Here is a 27,904-nt window from a genome sequence, read left to right on the forward strand (position 1 = left end):
GAGTACCGGCGGGTCCAGGTCTACGCGCGTTAGGGAGCGCGCGGCTGTGAGGAGGGAAAGTGTGTGCCGCGTGGGGCAGTCTCTACCTGCCTGCAGACACATGGAGGGTCACTGTGTTCCGAGGAAACCCAGGCACCCGAGAGTAGATGTGAAACGGAACGAGCCGTTTCTTGTGCGGTTGGCTTTATTTGCCTCCTCACAAGACGCCTCCTGTCCTTGAAGCCGCGGAACCCCGAGAAGAGACAAACGGCTGCTGCCGCCGCTGCGGCCAGACGGGGTCGCCCGCCCCATGCCTGACGGGTGGGCCCAGCCGCGCACCCCGGTCGGCACCCTACCCGACGCGGTCGCAGGAGCTCCTGTTTCACGGAAAACGTAGACAGCCCAACAGAAGGGAAACCTCGCTTTGGGGCTTTGACAGTAAAGGTGCGAATATGTCGTGGAAAGCCCTTAAGTACCGTAGTGACTAATTTATTCATGCAACAAATGTTTGTTGAGTGGCTGTTGTGTGTCAGGCGTGCAACTAGGTTTAGGCTACAGCCCTGATCAGCTCAGACGCCATGCCTGCTCTCATGGAATTGTATAGCACCATGTACTCATCTTTAAAATACACACCGCATGTGAATTTGCTATAGTTTGTGGACTGTAAAATGTCGTGGATGGTAAGCCCTTCCTATATTGAATAGCCTTTCAGTGGCGGAGGAAGAAACACTACGTTAAATTCATATCACTGTATATCGGAGGAGAAAGACCCTTTTGCTCAAAGTTAATTATGGCTATATCCTCAACAGCTGGCAGAAAGGGACAAGGGAACACAGCTTGCGAAGAGATGCTCTCTACCCGTGGTCTGAAATCTAAACTGACTAAATTCCACAATTCGGAGACTTTCTGGGTTGAATATTACCTTACAAAACATGAAAGCCTATAAAAATAGCTAAGCAGCAGTAGCAATAGAGATAATGGTTTCAAGCTTTCTTAAACTCTTCTAAACCAGACTGGGTGACATACCAGCAAAAAATAGATTAAAGGTAGTACCTCCCCAGCAGGCTTATTTCAAATTGCATCAAGTCATGGCCATTCAACTAAGGTAGGAATGATATGGACAGAATTCAGACACTAATAGGTAAAATAGAATTTTCAGGCTTATAAACCGTATTAAGACAATATCCTGGTCTGTGCCTATTCCTACATGGAGTTACCTAGAAGCAAGTATCTAAGTTTAAATCTACCATTTTACTATTTGCTCTTTGATCTGTTCTACGGTCCTTTCATTTCATGCCTTCTTTTGGATTAAATATTTTTAATTCTATTATTTCACACCAAGTAAATTATGCATTCTTTATTCTTTTAGTAGAGATTCAGTTATTTATTGCTGTGTACAAACCACCTCCAAACTTAGTGACTTATAACAACAATTCTCATTTGCTCATGATTCTGGATTCTCTGGCTTAGGAATTCAGCCAGGGCATAGTACATGTGGTTCATCTCTGCTTGGTGATGCCTAAGGCCTCAACTGGGGTGGCTCAAATGGCTGGACCTGGCTCAACTAGGGCCATATGTCTTGGGCCTCTGTTCTGGCTATTGGCTGGGTTCCCTAGTTTTGCTCTACAAGGCTTCTCCTCAGGACTCATTTGGGCTTCCTTACAGCATGATAATCTCAGGGTTCCAAGAGGGAGCAGTCCAAGAGGACAAGCCTCAGTATGCAAGCCTTTGCTTGCATCGTGAATGTGTCTTTCACCAAAACAAGGCACATGACCAAACTCAGCGTCTATGTGGGAGGGACCTACAAGAGACCATGAATACGAATATGAGAAGGAATGGTTCATTGGGGGTCACTTGGATTAAGGGCAGACCACCTTAATCCCGGGATTAATAGTTAAAAGCTACTAGTTCAAAGTTACTTCTAGTGTGTAGCGCTTTGGAATTCCAATTTAAAGTCTTTCTTCCTCAGGCCCTGAACACAAATCTTTCACCTTCCCTACCCACTTCCCTTGAGGCAGTTGAAAACTCTAGCTAGTTCTCAGCCTCTCCACTTCGACTTTCAGAATGTTAGTTGCCCCAAAGAGAAAAATGGCACCAGATTCTGAACTCACCACTCTTGGATCTAGGTTGTTCTCAGACTGTTAAAATTTTACTGCTCCAGAGAAGGTATTTTCTACAAGGTCCACCTCAAATGTGACCCCTGAAAGAAATGGAATAGGAAGGTCTTCCTACAGAACAGAATCAGGAATTGGCAGATTAACTGACGAAGGGTGGAGATTTCTTGGTACAGTTATCCAAGAGGACTGGAGATATTCTATGGACCAGTGACCACTGTGTATTTCCCATTTTCCCCTTTCCTGAATGGGACTTTTACCAACATCCTGTACCTTGTCTATCTACCATTACTTACTTTAGGAGTAGTGAGGCAAATCACTTTTCTTTAAAAGTTGGTTGCCAGAGCATGAAGAGCCACACAGTTGATTGGGAGTACTCCATATCATTGGAACTCTGGATCCTGGACTCTGACCTCATTATAGTAACTGGATGAGACTTTGAGATTGTTTGTCTTAGGGACGTGGTGAATGAATTCCTTATATGAGAAGGGGCAGCAGATACTACTTACTAATAGATACTTTTGGGGCAGGGGTGGGGGAGGGCTAGCAATGTGCCTAGCCAAAAAATTCATTTTCCTAGATCCCATACACTTATGAGTGGCCATGGCATATAGTTCTAGACATATGATGAAGATTTCTAGAAAAGCATTTCTTTTCTTTAACATATATAGACACACCTTCCATTTCTTCTTCCTTCTAGAATACTAACATAGGATGGAGATGGAGCATCATGACAAAAATGAAAGTGAACATGATGTGGGAAATATAAAGATGGGATCCACAAGCTAAGGATTCAGGAGCAGAAAGGTAGGAATCTCCGTCATTCATGACATCTTGAAGCTGCTACAGCAGTCCTAGGCTGAACTCATTGTAACCCCAATTTGGTTAGACTGTTTTCTGTTATGTGTAGCTAAACATGGTCCTAGCTAATACATAAACTATGTTAGTTATCTTCTAACTAGTTTCCTTGCTTGCAAACTCTACCAGTTATATAGCAACATGACCAAATGTCAGAAATATAAGAGCTGTCACAAAGTAACACATCAACTCCTATAACATTTCCTGCCAATTTCACAGGTATAGCAAAGTATATGATTAAGAAATATATGTCTATTAAAGAAAAAAATAGGAAGTACAGAGGAGACATTGGAATACCCATAGTTGAACCTTCTAAAGTCCCATTTTATCATTTTGCTACAGTTGTGTTTGGTCTTATTTTATTCCAAGGGTTCCCCCCCCATTGTTACATTACTGTATATTCATATTTTGTTTAACGCTATATTATAAGGAGCTTTCCATGTTAGCACAATCTTTTAAACAAATAGCCATCTAATATTCCAAGTAACTATGACAAGTTTTACTTCACTGGTTCCTTATCATAGAACTTGTCAATTCACTTTTTTAAAGAAAAAATTTATTCACTGAGTATCTACCATAGTCAAGTCCCTGGATTAAATATTATAAGTAAAACATACATGAGGAAGTGGCTCCTCTCTGAATACTCTTTAAAACTACAAAAAGCACAAACCTATACCTGCAACATATATGGCATATGTAGGTGTGCACTTTCTATATATGGCCCTAAGCCATTTAATTCTTTTTAAATATATTTATAGGATTAAAACATTCTAATTTCCTTTCCATGTATTCCTTTTATCACTAATTTCTGTTATCCTTGTCTGCTGGATTTGCCTTGGCATGGCTGATTAGTTTGGTAGAGTACTTTCAATGAGGAATTTATTCATACAAAAGCCAAGACTACTCACTTGAAATTTCAAGTGACTCAAGACCTCCCATTTTCATTAGCATAATACATGCTCTAAAGTATAAGTATCAATATGTTGCTTTCTGTTTTCACAACTATTAGTAATAGTTAATTCCCCAACATCCTTCTGGTAGAAGGATAATCATTTCTGGTTACCACATCAAGAAGGAAACAGTGACTAATGTGACTCAGTACAATGAAAGACCCGAGATTTGAAAACAGAGGACTTAGGTCTTAGCAATGCTATACTGAGGTTACATGGAGAATGCAACCAACTTGCGTAAATGGCAGACTGACAATTCCTTATCTATGAGTGCTAAGTCCAGGCTGTAATGTTTTCTGACTATGTTTATATAAAGACAACTTAATTCTTTAACTCAAAGGAAGTTCACATGTGCAGGTATCTTTTATATTCAAAGAGAAAGAAAAGTCAAATTTATTATCTAGGCAACTGAATTATTATTGTTTTTAAACATAGAATCTATTATTGAAAATTTTGTGTTGATGTTGTTATTAATGGGTCAACCCCTGAAACCTACCTAAGAAAGATTTCCTATATTTCTTTGAGGGAGTGATGCACTCTTGAGATTCTAGAGCAAGAAAAGATTTTGGCTGAAATTTATTTACCTCAAGTGGATTATAAATATGGTGTTGATGGAAAAACATTGGAAAATGCTGTTAGAGAATACGTCAGAGCAACTAAAAGTAGGGAATTTAATCAGCACAAATTTAGGGTGAATTAATTCAAAGATCAGAGGTAAGTTGGTTCAGAGTCAGACATGAATATGCCTTGATAAATGTGAACTCAAGATTCATATTTTCATAAAATGATAGAATATTCACTTTAAGGACCATTTTCAGATTTTAAAAATATTTCTCCTTTGTAATCTCCTCTTTCTTGAAACTAATTTTTCTCTCTCTGATGGAGCAGTAAGTTACCTCTGTCTGAGAAAGATGAGGATATAAGGCCAAGCAGAAAATTAAATAGATAAAATATGAATAGCGTAAGTTCCAAAATGTTTATGCCAGATCATAAATTATTCTGTTTATCTAAGATTTGCATTTGTCAACTGTCTAATCATCTGCTGGACTGTTCTCCTCACAGGATTCATGACAATCAAGTATGCTCTTCAATTCCCCTTCAGTTTTGGACCTGTTGAGTAATTCCTATAGCACATAATCAAAGTGCTGTTTGATCTAACTGGTTTTGAGTCTATACAAAATGATTCCCTCAGAGAAGTCCCCAGATATTTTCTGGATCATTCATTCAGTTGATTTAGTACACATTAATTGGGTATGTGTGTGCTGGGCACTAGTTATGCAATGATGACTAAGATAGTTCCTACTCTCTGTCAGTTTCTTATAGTAAAGTCTGTGAACTGACCACCCAGATGACCTGTGAAAGTCTGCTGCAGATTCTCAAGCCCCATCCTAGACCTTCTGAATCCAAATCTCAGAGGGCAAGGGATTCTCAGCTTTGAAGATGTTCCCTAGGTGCGCTTTAAGAGTTCGTAGTCTTTTAAAACACTTGAGATGGGCTGGGAGACTGGGAGGGGAAGGAGACTTCGGGGTTGTGGCCAAATAGAAAAACAAGCAAATACATTATGGTGTGGTAAGGGCTAAAGTAGAGGTATACAGGCAAAGTGCTAAGAATATATAAAGAGGAGGAGTTAAGCCTAAGTACATATTGTCAGAGGAGAGAATTACCAGCAGCAGATTTCTTGAAGTATCTAAAGTTATTATTCTTTAGCATGTTAAGAAACTCAGTTGTTTCTATTTGGAGTAACCCTACATTTAATAAAGGAAAAAAAATGGCTTTTTTTGTTTTAAAACCAGATTTTAAATCTGGTTTTTTTAAATTTAAATCTGAATTCCCAATTAATTAAAGATGATGAAAATTATGTTCAGGGATCCATCTAAGTTAACAGCATTTCTACTTGTGTGAGTTTATCTTAAGGATATCATTAGGGTAGATGCACAGGTTTGGTTCCAAAGCTGTTCCCTGCAAATAAATTGTGTCCAAGTGCTCATTTTTATCAAGTCCCAGAATCAGTTCTCTGTGGGACAATTTCCCTGTCCTTACTTATACTATCATGAGACATTCTAGGCCATAATAATTTCTCTTTTTGCCATTCAGGCTCTACAAAGTCAATAGTCAAGACTTTTCTCAGTAACAAAATGGAATTTAGGAATTTAATTTATCAGTAGTCCTGGCCAGCCACTCTGTGAAGTATCATGTACATAGTATAAGTTTTCATGTTGATGTCTAAACTTAAAATGGTAATTTTGGCATACTGGTTACCCTTGCCATTCACTGAAGAGGGATGGTTTTGATGCCTACCTGCCTTTCATTTGACTCCTCCACTAGGCAGATAACTCCTGGACCATAGGTTTTCAGGTTGGCCTATACATGAGAATTACTTCAGCCACTTTAAAAATAAACATTTCTAGTCTCTACACAAGACCAGTCAAATCAGAATCTCTCAGGTAGAGCTTGTGCATTGAATAGGAACTATGTCTGATTTATCTTGTCCTCCCTAGTTCTGAGAAGAGCACCTAACATAATCAGGTAGTTAATGACCCCAACTCATACATTCATTTGTTCATTTATTCATTTACCACATATTTGAGTATATGTTTTAGGCACTTCTAAGTGCTAGGGATATAGCAGAGAATAAAATGGTCAATTCTTATTAACGTTCTAATGGGAAAAGATAGAAGTGGTATCAGGTGATGATGAAAGTGGTAAAATAAGACATGGTAAGGGTATACAATCACATAATTTATCAAATAAGAACACTTTGAGAATAATTATCTATAATTATGTCAAGACAATGCAGATGAAACCAGGACTGCCCTGGATAAACTGAGATATATAGTCACTCTGGCTAAGGTGTTAAAAAGCTGTGAATAAGGGAATAAAGTGCTTTTTAAAAATGATGTGCTGTGCAGGAAAGGCATTTCCTAAATGGAAATATTTAAGCAGAAGTCTGAGGAAGATACAGCAGCTAGCCATGAGGATATTAGGGGAAGAACATTCCGGTAAACAGAACAGCATATGCAGAGGTTCTGATGTAGAGGTAAATTTGGCATGTTAGAGGAAAATCACAAAAGCCAATTTGATTGGAGTGGAATGAACAAAAGAGTTGTGCTGAAGAGGTCAGAGGAGCGGCAGATTTCATACCTTTTAGGCCCATGGTAAGGACTTTGGATTCTACCTTGACAGAAATCTACATAATTTACATTTTAAAAGAATAATTCTGGCTGCTATGTGTAGAAGAACCTTGTAGGATGGCAAGAGTGAAAGCAGGAAGATCAGTTAATAGTCTAGGGAATGAACAAGTGTGGTAACCATGGCAGTGATGAGATGTGATTAGATTCTGGACACATGTTGAGGGTAGAGCTGAGAGGATTTGCTGTTGAGTTGGATTTGGGGTATGAGGGAAACGGAAGAGCCAGGAATGACCCCTCAGTTTGTAGCTTGAGCAGTTAGAAGAATGTAATTGTCAATCATTGAGATGATGCAGATTGTGGGAACCAGGCTTTTGGCAGCAAGGGGAAACAGTGTAGTTTTGGACATGTTAAGACTGAGATATAATAGATATCCAGCTGGAGATGGTTAGTAGGCAGTTGGGTAACGAAGACTAGAGGTAAAGGGAGAAGCTAGCACTGCTTGCTACTGTATCTAAAGATAGTCCCATTTCTAAAGCTATAGAGCAAAAATATTTATTCCTTCATTTGACATGAAGGTTAATTAGGAGGGCTTAAAAGTGTATCTTTTTAAAAAAGTACTGGACTGTATTCTGCATATGCAGAAGGAGGAGATTTATTTTCACAAAGCTTGGAAGTAAGGTGTTGTCCAGTGGTGGTGTGTCCACTCATTTCTTCAGCAGAGGCAAACCGTAATTCCTTTAAACCTAAGCTAACTTACAGTTCCCATTACCCAAGTTTGTCAGTGAAGATCCCATTCAGGGAAGTTGACTGAATAAGAAATTACTTTGAGGCTAAAGAAATGAAACAGTTGACATTTGTTTGTCTATGGGTTTAGAGGGAAAAATATAGCTAACTCTGAGTCAAGCATAGTAAAATATGAAAATAAAAAAAAATCAGTGAAGCCTCTTCTAAGTTTCTAGTAATATAAATATAAATCTGGTTTTAAAACAAAATCCTTTATTATCAATTAGAGTTCCCATTATTTATTGACTTCTTGCCTACAGACTCTAAGAAGCAATTGTCTTTTATTTTCAAATGCAAAACAGATGGAAATTTACTCTACTAGGAAAATCTATATTAAGCAAAAGAAAATATTTACAATATTATTTGCTATAGTATTTTGACTTCATCACCTGCCTGAAACTCTTATTTTTCACTTGCTGAAGAGTTAACTAACTTGGAAATCAAGAATCTGAATGACCTGTTCTCAATGATAAGTATGTTTACACTGAAACCAAGGTAACCTCTTGGTTTGAAAGTTTTGTGAAGTCACCAAAAAACAATGTTTCTTTGGTTAAAAATAATGCTCTTTGGACATGAAATCAATGAGCCCATAAGAAAAATGGAAACTGAAACTTTTTAGAAAATCAGACTTCAAAGTTTTAAAAGCCAGGAAATTTTAGCTGTATCACCAAAACCCTAGGTGCAGCCCTGGTGGTGGAAATAAATGGGCTAACTGCACAGATAAGTGGCCGAGAAAAGGACTTGTTGAGTGATGATCATTTTTATTCATTCTCTATTTTATTGAATACTTCCTGTAAGTAGTTGCTGGGCATGCAATGGTTAACAAAACGGACAGGATCCATGCCTACATTTAGCATATGGAAGAAAGCAGATTTTACTCAAATCAACATATAATTTCAAACTTCAGTAAATGTTTTGATGAAGAAGAGCAGAGTGCCATGACAGATACCAACCTAGGCTGGGGGGGGGGGGCCAGGAAGGGCTTCTTTGGCTGAGCTCTGATGATTAAGCATTAACTAGATCAGAGGGAGATGGGTGGGAGCAATTAACGATGGTCAGGGGATGGGAACCTTGTATGCAAAGCCAGAATTGTGAAAGTGTGGGATGCAGAAGAAAGCCAGTGGGTCTGGAAAGTAGAATGCGAGAGGGAGAGTGGCTGGAGATGATTTGGGGATGTAGACCTTCAGGCCTAATTAAAGATTCTGAAGAAAAATAGGCAGGGGGCACCTGACTGGCTCAGCTGGTGGACCATGTGACCCTTGATCTTGGGATTGTGAGTCTAAAGAAAAAAAGGAAAAAAGAACAACCGGCAGTCATTGAAATGTTTTAATTAGGAAAATGACATGACAATATTTTTATTTTTAAAAGTCAACTCTGAGGTAAGGGGAACTTTCACTTCCAGTAATAGATTTGGTAATTCAGGCTTACATTCTTACTGAGAAAACCCACAAGATTTGGACAAAATATTTTTAAAATCATTCTAGGAGCTAAAATGAAGAATGAAGTTAACAAGATCTGAGAGAAGGAAACCCTGAGAGGTGAGCAGAACATTTAGAGGCACTTTTCCCAAAGAGGTGGCTGAGAAGCTGAACAGAACTTTTGACAGACTATTAGGGGAAGGGTATAAAAGTTGAAGTTTGAGGAAGGTCAATGGGAGTGACGACAGGTTATAAGTTGGGACCCAAAGGACTGCATTGGGAGTAATGGTAAACCAGAAATAGACTAACCTTCCCAACTTCAAATCCTCTCAAGTCCTCCAATTGGATTAAGGTGATCTAGGATTGTTTGTGGTCTTAACCTGTTGCCAGAAGCAAATATAAATCCTCCTTGGAAGAAGATAATATTATTCTAAGCCTCAAACTATTTTTACATTTATCTAAATGCAATATCTGACACTCAATTAAAAATAACCAGATAAGCATTCACGAACTGAAGGAAAATGTCAGAGGACACAGAAGCCAGATTGAAGGTTCTCCTACTGGCCCAAATAGGGCAATTTGAATGACAAAAATAAGGATGGCAATTCATTATAACATAGTGAATGAAAAAGAGTCCGTGAGTTGATAAAAATACTCAAAGGGCAAGGGTACAATGAGTGGAGGGAAAACTCATCTTTACAGAGGAATGCCAGTTAATAAATGTAGATGGGTTGTTGGCATTAAAACATCATTTTGTGGGGCACCTGGGTGGCTCAGTCGGTTAAGCATCCAACTCTTGATTTTGGCTCGGGTCATGATCTCAGGGTCCTGAGATAGAGCCCTACATCGGGCTCTGTGCTCAAGGGGAAGTCTGCTTGATATCCTCTCTCTTCCTCTGACCCCTCCCCCAACACTCATGCACTCTCTTTCTCTAAAATAAATAAATCTTTTAAAAAATCATTTTGTAACCACCAAAATAATAATTGATAAGGAAATAATTATTAATGGATATTAACACCAACAGGTCGATTAGAAAATAGGATATTCACATTGTCTCCAAGTATCTCCTTATACAATAGTAATAACAAAATGGAAGAGATGATTTGACAATGGAAGAATCTGATACACACCACCTTAACCAAATGATCACACTTAAAATGACCATTAACAGACATTATATACCTTCTGATATGGTGAACAGAGGAGGACAAACCACTATCCATGTGGTATTCTTGTAAAATAAATATACATATATATGTTTTTGAATTTAGCAAGTTTCTACTGAAGTCTGCAGATAAGGCATGTTTTAGGAGCTGTGGAGAATAAGACCTTAAGATGTGGAATAATGCCTTTTTTGAATTCAAGTTTATAAACTAGTTGGTGATATAAGCCATCCTTGATAATTATATTACAAGAATTATTGGCCAAGATTTAATCAACAGTATTTCAGAGATTTTTTTTTTCAAATGCCTACCTGGTCATCCAAGACTCTAGCACTCTCCTGTATAAACTATTATCAATAGAAACAGTTGTAAGTCTGAAAGCAGTGCTTTAATTAAGACAGTTTGATTGGAAATCTTTTGGAAATTTTGCCCACTGTGCTATATAAAGGTCAATTCACTTCAACAAAATGTCAGCATCTATTATGCCTCGGAAACTGGGTGGGCACTGGGCACACATCTTCACAGAAGTTTGTTAAAAGACAAATCATCCCCTGGGAGATGTGTCCCTTTAAACTCATGGTAGTCATTTCAATTTCAGTTTAAGGATTTTCAGACTTTAGAGTAGATTTTGATTGGGATAAAGAACATGTGCACATTTGAGCACCCAAGGGATTAAAAGAGGGACTCTCCTTGAAACAATCGAGTGAAGAAAGGGATGATGAATTTCACTCATTCTTAAGAAAGTATGGGAGGGTTGAGGGATTTGGTTGTGGAGTTATTTGGTTTTGTTTTTTGCAGAGAAGAAGGTTGGTTGGTTATTTGTTGGTTAGTTAAGGAGAGAGAGAACAGAATAAGATGGCGAGAAGAGCATTACAGAAATTTCACAACACCTTACTATAGCTACTTAGTCCCTGTCTGGGGAGTAGGAGTAGGGCAGCTGGAAGAAACAAGTTCTAGAACATCAATTTGTCATCTAAGCATGAGCGAACAATCAGACAAATCCAAATAGTGGGACATTTTACAGAACTCTTTAAAAAGTATCAATGTCATGAGAGGAAGAGAAAAAAAAAAGCAGTAGAACTATTCTGGATTAGAGGAAATTAAAGGCTAGGTCTGATCTTTATATAGATGTTGGATATTAAGAAAATGTTATAAAGGATATCATTCAGATAATTGGGGAAATATGAATATGTACTGAATATTGCACATATTATGGTGTCATTTTTTAATTTTTTGAGAGTGATAAGAGGTATTGTGATTATGTAGAAGAATGTCCCTGTTCGTAAGAGAAAGATGCATGTTGAACAATTTAGAGGGTGAAGCATCATGGTATCTGTAGAGTCCTTTCAAATGGTTCAGGAAAAAAAAATTTATACATATATGCAGTCTTCACTTTGCATAGTAGTGCAGCATTCAAATGACCATGTAAAGTGAAATTGTACAAAATTATTTTCATATTTAGTGGGAAAAATTACCATTGTTCCATGACCTTTAAATATTTTTGTCAAAACATTATGATGGTCAGTTATAAATGTAGGAAAATTAAAAAACTAGTAAAACTAGTTTTTATTTGGTACACTAGAATTTAAAATATTAGAAACACTGAGGATTGAAGTATTGTATTTCTTTGTGAAAAAATTAGAGCAGTTTGAACAGTTCTTCTGATCATATAACTCTTTGGATCAAGCATCTTCTCTGTACATTGGCAAATTGTCATACTCCTAAGTTTAGATCAGCTTGAATCATTTATCATTTGCATTTACAATGTTGTGAAATCTTCAAAAGTTCTTTTAATGTGAACTTTTTGCCATTGTCACTTCCTCCGAGACACTTTTAAGCTTTTCATTACATTTTCCTCCTTAATCTCGATAACTCTGCATTCATTAAGTTCCTCTGGCTGCATATCAATATTCCCAGTTATCTCTTCTATAACTCCATTTGTGCTTGATTCAGATTTCATTTTCAGTGTTATCACTTTTCTTTCCTGCACTTTCGTCTTTTTTGGTCAATTTCCTCTTTCAAATATTATTTTATAAAGTGTCATGTGAGACTCAGTCAGTTAAGCATCTGACTCTTGATTTCAGCTCAGGTCATGATCTTGTGGTCATGAGATTGAGCCCCACATTGGGCTCTGCACTCAGTGTGGAGTCTGCTTGAGATTTTCTCCCTCTCCCCCCCCCCACTTGCACTCTCTCTTTCTCTCTCTCTAAAACAAATAAATAAATCTTTTTTTAAAAGTGTCATGTGAGTTTATCACTGGAAGAAAAGAAGGCAACACAATTGCATGCTATGCTGTCTGTGCTTGAACTGAACAACAGATGTGCAGTGACCAATCATTGACAAATTTTGAAAAAAGTGTTGTGATTGGACACTGTCACTGATCATGATGGGCATCTGTTAATTATAGGGTGATTTGAAGATTGAAGCTCTAGCAGTGAAGTTGTACTTAATGCAATTATAGTTAGTATACTATGGTAACAGAAATTTGAATCATTCCATGTGTAACTGCCTGTGTATGTGTTTGTATACCTAGATTTGTGTGTGGATCTCTATAAAGGATCTAGAGGTTCCTATTATACTATTCTTGCAGCTTTTCTGTAACTTTTATATTTTATTTATTCTTAAGATTTTTTTTTTATTCATTTGAGAGAGACAGAGAGAGACAGAGAGAGCACACAAGCAGGGGGAGAGGCAGAAGGAGAGGGAGAAGCAGACTCCCTGCCGAGCCAGCCAGGAGCCCAATGTGGGGCTCAATCCCAGGACCTGGAGATCACAACCTGAGCCAAAGGCAGGTGCCCAACCATCTGAGCCACCCAGGCACCCCTTTACTGTAAATTTTAAACTTACCATAATACAAGTTGGCAGGAGGAAGGAAATAGGTCATGAGGAGAAAAGACAATGCAATAAAAACCTAGAGAAACAACAGACAATAAAAACAGACGAACAGAGTATGCAGTGAATAGAAAAGGCTGTGGAACTAAACCGCCTGGGTTTGAATCCCACTTTATCCATCAGCTGTGTGATCTTGGGCAAGTTATGTAATCTCTGAATCTGTTTTCTCTTGAAAAGAAAATGGAGATAAAAATACTACCTATTTCATGGGACAATGTGATGATTAAATAATTTGGATATATAGGGGCGCCTGGGTGGCGCAGTGGTTGGGCGTCTGCCTTCGGCTCGGGGCGTGATCCTGGCGTTGTGGGATCGAGCCCCGCATCGGGCTCTTCCGCTGTGGGCCTGCTTCTTCCTCTCCCACTCCCCCTGTTTGTGTTCCCTCTCTCGCTGGCTGTCTCTGTCTCTGTCGAATAAATAAATAAAAAATCTTTAAAATAAATAAATAAATAAATAATTTGGATATATGAAATACCTAGAAAAATAATGGTATATAGTTAATTACTTTATAGTATAGACTGTGACTAGTTTGTTAAGATGCGGTAGACTTTAATATGTTTAGATATTGATAAGAATCCAGAAGAGGGAGGTTGAAGTTGTAAGAAGGGATAATTAATGGTGTACAGTTCCAAAAAAAGATGGGAGGAGATAAGGTCCAAAGGGCAGAGGAGTTGTTCTTGGACTAAAGAGCATCTCTATTTTAACAGGAGGGAAAGGGAATAGGATGGGTACAGGTGTAGGTTGGGTAGTAAATTTGTGAGGGAGAAGGTATTATAAGATAATGACTTCTGTATTCTCCAGGATATAAAAGGTGAGTTATTTTCTGAGAGTGAGCACTAGGGTAGGGGATTAGAGGTTGAGAATTGCGGGGAACACATGAAGTGACCGTTCCTGAGAGTAAGAGAGCCAGTTGGCCAAATAAATATAATAGAATTTTGGCGGTGTTGAGTTGAGGGCCCAGAGCTAGTGACCCGAAAATTATAGTCGTATCAACTTGCCCTTTTGTGTTTCTCAGTTGTGGTACACGGTTGCCTGGAGGCCGGCATGGGGGATATGAGCTGTTGAGTTCATCTAAGATTGAAGTTTTTCCAGACCGATATTATGAAACAATAAAGAGACAAAGGAAATTATGGTATTGGCAAGAGAAGTACCGAAAGTATGCACTATGAAATCTAACCTGGCAGTGAGGGAAGCAGGAGAAGGCTAGTGATGAGAGAAAGTTAAGGGGACCATGAATCAGATAAGGGTCCCCTCGAGGTCAAGTAATGGTCCTAGTGAGAATTGTTTAACAAGCAAACTAGCCATTTTCTAAATTAGGGAGCAGCGTTCTGTGTAAGCAGGATGTTTAATTGAAGCTCTTTCGGGTTTAATTTTGGTTGAAGCCCTAAAGACTGAGAAGAAAAAAAAAAAGGTGCTATAATGAGGCATTATATCACCTATGTGAGACCTGCAAAGAGATGGTCAGACTGGTCTTGTGACCCTTAATCCATCATCCACCTGGAGTGTGTGCAAGCTTTGGAATTGAAAAATTGAAAGACAGGTGTTCTTTGGAGAATTTTTGGAGTACCTTGGAGTTTTCTTCCCTTCTGTCCTAGGTGAAGGGAGTGGTGCTCCTCTCTCAAATGATGTGAGAAAGATACTTTAAGAAAACCATTTGTAGAGCTTCAAATGTGCCTCCTTGAGTTTGAAGAGTGTGAGGGCTGGTAAGAGAAGCTCTGACCAAATTAGGTATATGTAAGGGGAGTGGGGTGGTGGTATGTAAGGCTGCACTGGGAGCAGGCTATATATTCATCAGCAGCTAGGCAAGGGTGGGTGAGTATTTCTCCTGGCCCAGATATAGGCCTATGGCAGGAACCAGTCTGGAGTCATCCCAGATTCCATGACTAGCTTGAGGGAGTGGGCACCAGATGGCCAGGGGCTAAGGAAGAAATTGTAGGAAGCCAGTAGGAGGTGAGAGACATTGCCTCCATCATGGGAGCTTACTGGAGTAAGGAAATAACTCCTCAAAACTCACAAAAATGGCCATCAAAGGATAGAGTAAGCAATGGAATTCTGCCATCCCAAAGGCTGCCATGGTGGATTGTGTCCATGACAACCAAGTGAAACCTTGACAACCTCTTCTCTCTCCTCTTGATCCAATCCTGGAGGATACAGAGGCAGCTGAACTGGGAGTAGGATGGAGAGGAAAGAGAACCGAACATAGGTACTCCTTTCTCCCGCCACAGGCTTTCCAGCAAGCAGCAGTAACAAGATGAGGGAGGAGAGGAGCTTTAGCTTTGAATGTGGCTCAAATTCTGTTGAACATTTTAATGATTGCACTGAGACTATTCTTGTGACTGAGAGTTCCGAGAAGAATTTTTATGACCTGAAAGCCAGAAAAGTTAGCGGTCTGCTCTAATAACAAAGAAAACAAAACAAGAACCAGCTTAGAGAGGGAGTTGAAAGGGCAGTTGGGAGCAAAAAGGGAACTTACCTTATAATTCCACCCTCAAGAATTGCAGCTCATTTCCTATAATACTAATTACTCCAGATTAGTGAGATAATGCTGGCAAGGTCCAGAGTGTGGCTGTGGGAGTGGCAGGCTGTGATAGAGTGGAATAGAATGTCCTTGAGGGTGAAGAGGTCAAGAAATTATAGACCTGGTGTTGGATGAGTCACTTTCTGGATGGCAAGTGTTGGGGTAGAAAGACTACAAACCATGTGCCCAAGGCCACTGGTTCTCAAACTTCAGAGTGTATTAGAATTACCTAGAAAGCCGTTAAAAGATACAAGAAACAGGCTTGTTGAAGTAGGATAGGGCTTAGGCTTCTATATATTTTTACCAAGTTCCCAGGTGATCTGGAATATACAACAAAGTTTGAGAACCACTGCCCAGTACTGAGTGGAGAGAAGTAACTGGTCAGTATATAACAGTATCTACCAGAAAAAGGAAGAGAGGGTAGTTTAGCCAAATAGCAGGGCCCCCTAGGGTGCAATTTTTTGTTATAAAAGGGTAAGGAAGTAATGGTCTGGAAACAGTAATGGGGACAAGTAACTGCCTAACCCATTATCCATAACTACTACTTTTCCTTCCTCCCTCCTTCTTTCCTTCCCTCCCACTCTCTTGTGAAAAGTTATGAGTATTAAGTGTTGATTTGTGTCTCCTCAGAAAAAGGTATGTTGCAGTCCTAATCTCTAGTATTTTAGGATGTAACCTTATTTGAAAATAATGTCACGCAAATTTGGAAATAGAGGTAATTAGTTAAGATAAAGTCATACTAGAGTAGGGTAGGCCCCTAATCCAATATAATTGGTGTCCTTAAAAAAAAAAGATGGTCACGTGCCAACACCGGGAATGCCATGTAAGGATGAAAGCAGCGATTGGTGTTACACAACTGTAAACCAAGAAATGCCAAAGGTTTCTGGCCAGCCACCAGGAGCTAGAAAGAGGCAAAGAAGGATTCCCTTACAAGTTTCAGAAGAAGCGAGGCCGTAGTGACACCTTGATTTTGGGCTCCTGGCCTCCAGAACTGGAAGACAATACATTTCTGTTGTTTTAAGCCACGCCTTTATGACAGTCTGTTATGGCAGGCTGAAGAAGCTAATATAATGAGATATTCCTTTTTTGGTATATTATAAATGATCTCTTACATTCTATTCTGCCCATGTTGTGTCCCTGTCCTCTTTCCATTGAACTTACAGTTTCAGGACACAGAGAAACCATATGTGAATCAATGGATGTCACTAGAACAAGAACAAGTTCACTGTCTCTCCACGTACTTAAGCTGAAACACAATACACTTTGTGTTCTTGTTGGAGTTGTGAGCCCACACACTGGCTTCTGCAATTACTATTGACAAATGAATCAGTTCATATAAGACAGTAACTTATTTGAGTAGGTGTAATGTTAAAGTTATTTTGGAAAAAGGGAAAGAAGCCTATAAAATATACCTGTGTGCTACTCTCACAAGAAATATTCCCATGAGGAATCTTAAAAGTCTTCATCAAAGCGCCAAAGAAACTTCTCAGCAGTCATATGTAATGGGTTCCACTTCCAAGAGCCCTCCTCCTCCTCTGATTTTCATAACTCTTCTCTTTTTCCCAATATTTTTTAAAAATTTTGTTTATTTGAGATAGAGTGAGCATGAGCCAGGAGACAGAGGGAGAGGGAGAGGGAGCAGCAGGCTCCCCACTGAGCAGGGAGCTCCACACGGGCTCAATCCTAGAACCCTGGGATCATGACCTGAGCCGAAGGCAGACACTTAACCAGCTGAGCCACTCAGGTGCCCCTCTTTTTCCCAATATTAAAAGAATGGCCCAGATATCACACTAACTGACCCCAGGAGGGACTAAGTTCCTGATTTATTTAGCAAAGGCTGCAGAAACCAGCAGAAGGAACATGCTACTCACAGCAGGAACGAAGAGAGGCAGCATTATCTCATTAAGCTTACTACAACCTCCCATAGTCCATAACAGGGTGCAGCTGCCCTCTGACATGCTGGTTCAAGACATACCTTGCAGCCCAGAAATGCTACCTCTAGAAATTTAGTTTACAGAAAAACCCATAAGGGCCAAGTAAAGGACTAAGGTGGCTTGTAGATTCTAGAGAGAGGTTAGAGTAATTACTAACTGATCTGAGTAGTCCAAGATGAATGTTTGGAAGAGGGATTATGTGCTAAATTTTTTTTCTATCGGATCTTGAACATGGATAGGATTCGTTAAAAAGGCATCTGGTCCAGAGATTCTTGTCCCAGTTTTGCACATAGATGGTTTCAAAACACTCTCTCCAGTCATAATCCTGCCTTCTATAAGACATTTTCACTTGGATGCTCTATAGCTACCTGAAGCTCACCATACCTTAAAATTTAGTTTGTCTCAGCCCCATCTACCTCCCCCAAATCTCTCTCTCTTGAATTTCCCTTTTATATGCTCTCCTAAAGAGTTATTTGCTTGTACTGTCTCAAACTCCCTTGTTCCATTTCACCTGCTCTTCAGTATGTCTTCAGTATCCCTTCACATTTCTGAACTGCCTGCTTAAGGCCTCCAGTGACCCTGGTGGCATCAGTCTAATAGTCACTTTACTCTCCTCCTGCTCAGTCCTCAGTAGCGTCAAGCTGTGTACTTCTCAGCTGACCATTATCCTCTCTTGACCTCTGGTACATTACACGTTCTCATTTCTTTCTACTTCCTTTCCCTGTTCCTGTCTCCTTACATTTTCCTCTTCAATCTCCAAAATATGGAGTTCCTCTAATATATCTTTAAATACCATCAATATATGCTGATCAACCATATATCTAATAGGCTCCAAACTTGTAAACGTAACTACTAACTTGACATCTCTCTCAATGTCTCTCAGGCATTTCAAACATAACATAGCCCCAACTGAACTCTTGATTCCCTTTCAAGGCCTCCCAGCTCAACCTATTCTTTTCCAGTCTTTCAACTCAGTAAATGGTGTTCCATTTCATACAATTGCCCAAGCCAGAAACTTCTCCGTTTCCCTCATCTCCCACATCTGATCCATCTGTAAATCCTATGGTTCCTACCTTCACAATAAATCTCAAATGTACTTCTCTTCCTCCCCCTTCTACCACTTTGGTCTAAGCCAAACCTGGTCTCCAGACTGATTTCTCTAACACACTTCTTACCACCCTTGCCCCAGCCCCAGTCTCTTCACCCAGGACAGTCAGAGAGTAAACTCTTAAGATCTCCTTACTATGACCTACAAGGCCATGCATGATTTGGCTTTTACTAGCCTCTCCAAGCTCATCTCATTCTGTGCTCTCCTGTACCAACAGAACTTAAACTTGCTGTCCTTTCAGTTCCCTAGACCAGCCCAGCTCTTCCCTGCCTCATGCCTTTTGCATAAACTGTTCCTTTGCCTTGAAGACTCTGCCTACTCCTTTCATGTGTATTCCCTTCATCTAATTACATTTGACATTAGGTACAGGGATTGACACACAGTAGACTCTAAGGAAGTATTTGCTGAAATAGGGCAACAAATGGATCTGACCAGAAAATTCCTCCAACAACCCATTGGTCAGTGAGTAGGACAAAGTGAAACCACCTACTCTGTGCCAGAAAATGCCTGTTAGAAAAACAGAATGAAGTTCAGGGAGACATCTAAGACTGGTCCTCCTTTTCCTTAGGGATTCTACCATCTCACTGGGCAAGTAAGAAAGTAACAAAAATATTGAAAGAATATTTAGCTAGCATGAGATAATTTAAATGTTTTCAGAAAATGGTAGGGTATAAACCACAAATAATAAATACTCAGGCAGCAGCAGTATGGAGTTGTCTACTTACCAAATAATTAGTATGGGCTCCTGGTTCCCATCATTTTCATCACCAAGGATTTGTTTTATTTTCCTTTTCCTATAAGGACCTCATATTTTTAAAAACATCTGTCTAGTAAACAAACTACATTTATCCTGTAATAATTTACTTTTCCATTCCTAATTAGATATACTATAACCCCTAATTAGAGCATTTAATGAGCATGCTATGAAAATTGGAAGCCAAAAGTTGGGCCAGGTAGCTTTGTCTTAGTATTGATAAAATTTTTACTGGGCTTTTTGAAATATTTAAAATATCTTGCAAACTCCCACCCCTATTCTATTCAAAGCCTTAGCCTATGTAAAGAAAATAATACACATGGTTCATTTAGCTCTTCAAAAAAAAAAAAATCTCCCTGTGGCTCTTTGCTGATTAATAACTGTAAAGTGAATTAGATTCCTTGGGGGAGAGAAACTCTTATCATTGTGGTATTTTGATAATAAGGTAATGGAAGTTTAGATATTCTACCAGAGCCAAAATACACAACAGGCGGCAGAGCACTGCTCTACGTCAGTGCAGATGCCACCATGGAATCTAACACGCCTCCTCTTTTCTCCAATGGTTGCCATGCAGCAGTAGAGAGAGAAATGGGGAGGAAAGAAATGAATAAAACTTTCCTTTTGAGTGGAACTATTGAGTATCTTTTTTTCTGTCTTTAAGATAGGAAGTATAACTACACACTAGTCAAAACTAATTTAACCACTAAAAACTCTTTTTCCTCTGTACTTGTACGATTTTAATAATTTTAGACACCATTAGTTCTTAAGTAATTTCCACTAAGGGAAGGAGGAACAGGTAAATATTTTATAGCCATAAAATGAACACTTGTTCAAGTGCTCAAAGTGTCCAAAATAAACTTATAATACTTTTCAAGCTGTCAGTTTGAGAACATTTCCTAAAAAGTGACCATATTAACAAAATTGGTATTTTTATAGAAGTATTCAAGATATGCAAGCAAATCATGTTACATAAGTTCTAAAGAAGAAGAATGTTAATCGTATAGTTATTGAGCAACTTAACACCGGAACTCAAGATATTTCAATTCGTAATTTTACTAGCAGGTGCTGAATCTCCTATATTTTTATAACTTAAGTGTGGGAAGTAAGCTGTAGTTTAGTTGGTGGAAATTTTATCTTACTAGATAAACGCTTGATAGATCAAGCTTTTTTGGTTGTTAATTCGCCCCATGGTAGATCCAAATTTTCACTTTTTCTGTCAAAATGTTCATAATATACCCATCTTCAGACCTTAAAGGACACTACAAATGAGCATCTTCCTCCACATTTAAGCCACAGACAAAAGAACTGTAGTGACTCTTCTGAGGTTATATATAGCCTCTGCAGAGCTGAAACCCAAAGCTGTAGGTTCTTTTTCATTAGGTATATATACATTTTTACTTTTATTGTGGTAAAATAGACAAAATATAAAATATGCCATTTTAACCATATATTTCACTGGCATTAACCACATTCACAATGTTGTGCAACCATCATCAAAACTTTTCTATCACCCCGAACAGAAACTCTCTATCACTATATATTTTATGCAACATGTCCAATAAGTGTTTATTCATTAAACAGTTCATCCACTAAAAAATAAATATTTATCAAATACCCACTATGTCTATCATCCTGTGCTTGATACTAGAGATGAACAATGAGCAAGATGTGTTGAAGAAGAGTGAACAACAGAGTGGCCCATTTTCAAATATTTGTGCCTTTCTTTTCTTTTTTAAAGATTTTATTTATTTATTTGACAGAGAGAGAGACAGCGAGAGAGGGAACACAAGCAGGGGGAGTGGGAGAGGGAGAAGCAGGCTCCCAGCGGAGCAGGGAGCCCGATGCAGGGCTCGATCCCAGCACTCTGGGATCATGACCTGAGCCGAAGGCAGCCGCTTAACAACTGAGCCACCCAGGTGCCCCTATTTGTGCCTTTCTGTGAATGGCCAGGGGACCAATAAAAATTATGCCAGTAATAGTATTAATACTTGCCATTTGATCTAAGAGCTTTATGTGTGTTGATTCATTTAATCCCTACAACAATCCTATGAAGTAGGTACCTTTATTATCATATTGCCACAGGTGATAAAACTGAGGCAAAGAGAGATTAAGTAATTTGTCCAAGGTCGTACCACTAACAAGAGCGGGAGCTGATTTCCAGCCCAAGCTGATAGGTTCAGTGTGTGTGCCCTTAAAGCACTATCTGTAACTTTTTTAAGGAGATAAATTTTATTGAGGTATAATTTCCATAAAATGCACCCAAATTTAAGTTATGGTTTAATGAGTTTTAACAAGTAAATACAACCATTCTACAACCATAGTCAAGAAACCACAGATTTTGGGGGGTCTGGGTGGCTCAGTCGTTAAGCATCTGCCTTCAGCTCAGGGCATGATCCCAGGGTCTGGGATCGAGCCCCACATCGGGCTCCCTGGTCTGCTGGGAGCCTGCTTCTTCCTCTCCCACTCCCCCTGCTTCTGTTCCCTCTCTCGTTGGCTGTCTCTCTCTCTGTCAAATAAATAAATAAACTCTTAAAAAAAAGAAAAAACCCACAAATTTTCATCATCTTAAGGTGTTCCCTTGTACCCGTTTTCAGTCCAGGCTCCCTGACCCACAACTCCTAGTCTTAGGCAAATAATGTGCTTTCTGTAACTATAGATTTTGCCTTCCTAGAATGTCATACAGGTAGACTCATATATATGTACTCTTTTATGTCTAGTTTCTTTTGACCATTGACACTGTTGCATGTGTTAAGTAGTTCCTTTAAATAGCTGAGTAATACTCTACTCTATGAGTATCTCATGATTTATCAATTCATCTGTTGACAGACACTTGGGTTATTTGCACCTTTGAATTCTGTGAATAAAGCTGCTGCAAACATTCACGTACAGGCATATAGTGATACAAGTTTCATTTGTCTTGGGTAAATAACTGTGAATGGGATTTATGGGTTGTATGGTAAGTGTATGTTTAACTTTTTAAGAAACTGCCCAATTATTTTTCAAAGCATTTGTAGCATTTTGTGTTCCTCCCAGCAGTGTATGACCCCTCTAGTTGCTCCATGTCCTTGCCAACAGTCTTTTAAATTTTAGCCTTTCTAATGGATGTGTAGTGGTGATCCATTGTGGTATTACTTTGCACTTCCCTGAAGACTAAAGATATGGAGCATCTTTTCATGTGTTTACTGGCCATTTATATATCTTCATTTGTCAAGTATCTATTCAGATTATTTGCTCCTTTTTTCATTGAATTGTTTTATCTTCATACTCTTGAGTTGTAGTTCTTTAGTCTTTCGTAGAATGTGCATTTTGCAAATATTTTCTTCCAATTTTTGGCTTGTCTGTTTATTTCTTTAATATTATCTCAGAACAGAGGGTTTTTTTTTTATTTCAGTGAAGTTCAGTTTATCACTCTTTATGATTTTCCCTTATTTTTAAGAAATTTTGCCTATCCCAGGTTTAAAGATTTTCTCCCATGTTCTCTCATGCAGTCTTTTACAATTAAGTATGATGTTAATTGCAGGCTTTTGTAGATGTCCTCATCTACAGCTTTAAGAAGTTCCCTTCTCCACTGGGTGTTATACGCTACTAATGAATCATCAAACTTTACATCGGAAACTGGGGATGTACTGTATGGTGACTAACATAATATAATAAAACAACATTAAAATAAAAAAAAGTTCCCTTCTCCTGAATTGCTGACAGATTTTATTATAAATGAAACATGTATCAAATGCTTTTTCTTATCTATGGGGATGATCATATTGTATTTTCCTTTATTCTCTTAATATGGTGAATTACATTGACCAGTTTTTGTGGTTGATTTAAAATTCATTTTCCAGGGATAAACTTACTGGATCATGGTATAGTATAATTTTTAATACTGTTGGATTCAATTTGCTAATATTTTGCTAAGGATCTTTGCATGCACATTCCTGAATGATATTGGTCAGTGGTTTTCTTAGATCTTTAACAAGTTTTGATATTAGTAATGCTGGCTTCATAAAATGAGTTGGGACATATTCCTTCCTCACCTCTATTTTTTGAAGTACTTTATGTAGAACTGATGATATTTTTCCTTAAATTTTTGATGAAATTTACTAGTAGAGTTTTCTGGGTCTAGACTTGGGCTCAGATTAGGACTTCAATTTTTAAAATAGATATTAGGAATTTAATTTCTTAATAGATATGAAGCTAAGCAGGTTTTCTATTTCTTCTTGAATCGCTGTTGATTGTGTCTTTTAAGGAATTTGTTCATTTAAGTTGCCAAATTTACTGATAAATTTATTATACTTTTAATATTTATAGAAGCTGCAGTGATGTCCTTTCTTTGATTTATAATATTGGTGTCTTCTTTCTTCTTGTCTCTCGATTTTATTGATCTTTTTGAAGAACCAGCTTTTATTTTCATTCATTTTCTCTTTTGTCTGTGTATTTTATTGATTTTTATTATTTTTTTCCTTCTGCTTACTTTGGTTTAAAGTCTCTTCTTTTTACAGCTTTTTAAGTTGAAAGCTTTGATTCTTGATTTTGGACCTTTCTTCTTTTCTAATATAAGATTTTAAGGTATAGATCTTCTAAGCATGGCTTTTGCTGCACCCCACAAATTTCGCTGTGTTGTGCTTTCATTTTCACACTGTTTGAGATGTTTTCTAGTTTTCCTGTTTCTTCTTTGGTACGCAGGTATAGAATTGTTTGTGTATTTCCAAATATTTAGGGCTTTTTCAGATATCTTTCTCTTATTGATTTCTAATTCCTTTGTAGTCAGAGAATGTACTCTGAATGATTTCAATTAAGACTTGTTAAATGGCCCAGAATATAGTTTATCTTGATGATTGCTTTGTACGTACTTGAAAAGAATGTGTATTTAGCTATTGTTGGATGGAATAGTCTTTAAATGCCAAATAGATCAAGTTGGTTGTTGTTCAAGTATTCTGTGTCCTTATTGATTTTCTATTTGTTCCCTTGATTGTTGGGATAGAAGTATTGAAATCTCTGACTATAATTGTGGATTTGCCTATTTTTCCATGCAGTTCATTTCATGTATTTTGAAGCTTTTATATGTGTGATCTAGGATACCCCGTCTGGCTGGTCAGAACTCAAATGTCTTTTACACCTATCTGAGCACTGTACATTGGCAAACACCTCACCAGGCATTATATAAGCTCTCACAATATGACAAATACTGTGTTTATCAATCAATATAGGCTAGATTATGCTGTGATAATAAGCAACTCCCAAAGCTCAGTGGCTTATAACTTGTAACAAAGGTTTTTTTGTTTTGTTTTGTTTTTGCTTGCTCATGCTACATGTGCACTGCGTGTTGACTGTGACTATTCTACGTCCTCTTCACTTTGAGACTCAGAATGATAGAATAGTTTTTGTCTGGAACATTGTTGATCAATATGGCAGAGGGAAAAGAAAACACGGCAAACTGTGTACTTGCTCTTAAATTTTCTGCCTCCAAGTGCCATATGTTACCTCCATATTTCATTGACTAAATCAAGACTCATGACCAATGCTGACATCAGTAGGATTGGAGAATCTAATCCTCCCCTAGGTGGGAGCATCAAATATTTGTGAATAAAGTAGTCTACCACACTGTGTTAAGAATTCAAACACTTTCTTCTTTAATCTTCATGGCAGCCTTCTAGAAATAAGTACTATTATTGTCTCCATTTTACAGATAAGGAAACGGAGACTCAAAATGTAACCTGGCAAAAGTCAAGTAATAATCAAATGGAGCAGAGGGCCTGGGTGGCTCAGTCAGTTAAACATCTGACTCTTGATTTTGGCTCAGGTCATTATCTCAGGATCTTGAGATCGAGCCCCACGTTGGGCTCCACGCTCAGTGTGGAGTCTGCTTGAGATTCTCTTTCCTTCTGCCCCTCCTGCGCTCTCTCTCTCTCAAATAAATAAATAAATATTTTTAAAAAATCAAATGATAGGGCCTTGGATCTAGCTTGTCTGACTCCACTGTCCTGCTATAAGAAAAGTAAAGGGAAGGAGCAAGGGAGTTTGGGAAGAGAGGAAGGGAGAAAGGAAATGAAGGGAGACACTAAAAATATTTGTAAACACTTCCTATGGAAATCTGATCTGGTGATCAGAAAGGGGTTGGAGAAAGAATGTAGAAAGACAGGAAAGAGAAACTACTCTTAACTCAGTTCTTCCCAGTCTACACATCTTCTGTCCATCCCAAACCATATGACCTTATCTCATGTCATCCCAAGAAAGCCCAGATCCTCTCTCTCCACATTCCAGAGCCCCAACCCCATTACCTACACTGAGGTTCCCTCAAGTCCCAGCCTATACTAATTAATTATTCTGTTTATATGGTACCAAAAAAAAAAAAGTGTTACTACATAAATTTAGCATTGACCAAAGATATTTCCATCATTTAATCCTGGCTTGTTGTAAAAATCCGAACACTTGACAATTTTGTGTTATTGGCTCTGGAAACATGTATGTTAGTGATTTACACAAATTAAATTGCCCTTTGAACCAAAGTCTATATCCAAAGCTTTCTGAAGCAATACTATGAGAATTGGAGGTGGATATAGCTCATTAACACAATGTTAGAATTATATTAAAAAACAAACTGGAAAACATTAGCTCATATTTAAAAGAATTAAAATTTATGTCATATAAAATGCTCATACAAAAATAGTAGATTCTCACAAGTAAATGAGTGGGGAAAGAAAGAGACTTCATTCAAGAAGAAATAACTAGTAAACAAATACATGAAAGCTAGTTTGATCTCACTAATATAAAAGAAATGCAAATTAAAAGAATGAGAACCATTTTACACTTATTAATGGGGCATACAACTTTCTAAATGTCACTCCTTGGTCACTTTTTTTTTCAGTGAAATTGTTATAGTCTGAAAGTGCTGTTGTTACTTTTTGTTGAGAATCATGTGGTCGTAAAATATAGCAAGCTCATTTGTGTTAAAGGTCATAATACTTAAGCCTATATTTTTCTGAAATGGACTCTGAACTTGTCCCAGCATTCTAGTGAGGGACTGCAGCCACTTGATAAACCTCTGATAGAGAATTGTCTGTCTTGATGGAAAAGGTTGGAGGCCATGGGCAGAGCCCTTAGAGCCCGTTGGTCACTGAGTAAACTAAAAACCTCCTCACATCTAGGCTCTTGACCTTTATTTAATCCTACTTCCTAGAATGTTCTGAAGAAATAATCCATAAGGAAAAAAGCTACATAAATGAAGATTAGCCACAGTGTTAAATATTATGGAGAAATCACAAAATAAATGCCCAGCAATTGGGGAATAATTAAAAATATGGTGTAGGTATTAAAATTCAAATTACAAAGACAACATAGCAACATGGAACATGCTTCTGAGATAGTATTCATTGAAAATGGGAGAATGCACTCATTGCAATTACTTACCAGAGCTAGAAGGGAGCAGGGTCAAATGAAAAGTTAGCTCTGCTGAGGTGACAAGATTGTGAGCACAAGTTCTTTCTCACTTATTTAGATTTATTGTGTAATACAGATAGAATATTTATGTAAAAGAAATTCTATTTTTAGGGCAAAGGAGAAATAGGACACTATAACCCTTTTCTACTTGGCTTCTCATTGGAGTCTCCAGGATTTCATTAAAATGCAAAATTCAAAATCATCTTTATTTTTGGTATATCCTGATAAATATATTATAAGCTTACTCTGAATTTGAATTGGTCATCCTCATGGGAGGATTTACGTGTAGATAAATAGCTCTTATGTTAATCCATTTAGCTCCAAAGACTAAATGGGGAATATGTACTAATCATATTGTCCACTTGTTAAGTTTTTTTAGATCACAGGGAAATATGCAGGGTGTTTTTAGTGTCAGAAAGCACTGGGTGTTATACACAACTAATGAATCATTGAACACTACGTCAAAAACTAATGATGTACTATATGCTGGCTAGTTGAACATAATTTAAAAAAGCAGAGGAAAAACTTATGTTTCTCTTTTCAATTACAACTACATTTCAGGTGAGGGATCACTCCATTTAAAATAGTGGGCTTAATTGTTAATCTAAACAAGTACAATGAATACACAATTTTATCTATGTTTCCGAATTTTTGGACATTCTCATAGTGGGTTTTTTTTTTTGTTTTGTTTTGTTTTTTGTCACCACCATGTCAAATTTATTTTTCTAATGGCTCTAATACAGGTGGAGGTGATCACGGTGACAGCGCACAGTTTCCTGCCTTCTAGCTCCTGTCCAAAGAGAAAGGTCTACCCACTTGTTCCTTCCCCCTTTCTGGGAGAAAATCCACTATGGGCCATTTACCCAAA

At 38.1% G+C, this 27,904-nt stretch overlaps 1 long non-coding RNA gene across 1 annotated transcript; it reads left to right on the forward strand.

Annotated features, from left to right (window-relative positions):
* The first annotated feature begins 8 nt into the window (after positions 1 to 8).
* LOC130544409 (uncharacterized) lies at positions 9 to 27,904 on the forward strand. The gene is made up of 3 exons (XR_008960661.1): positions 9 to 423; positions 2,794 to 2,900; positions 27,780 to 27,904. It is a non-coding gene; the product is annotated as an uncharacterized LOC130544409 (long non-coding RNA).

The sequence above is a fragment of the Ursus arctos genome, unplaced genomic scaffold (assembly GCF_023065955.2).
Source record: "Ursus arctos isolate Adak ecotype North America unplaced genomic scaffold, UrsArc2.0 scaffold_20, whole genome shotgun sequence".
Lineage (NCBI taxonomy): Eukaryota > Metazoa > Chordata > Mammalia > Carnivora > Ursidae > Ursus > Ursus arctos.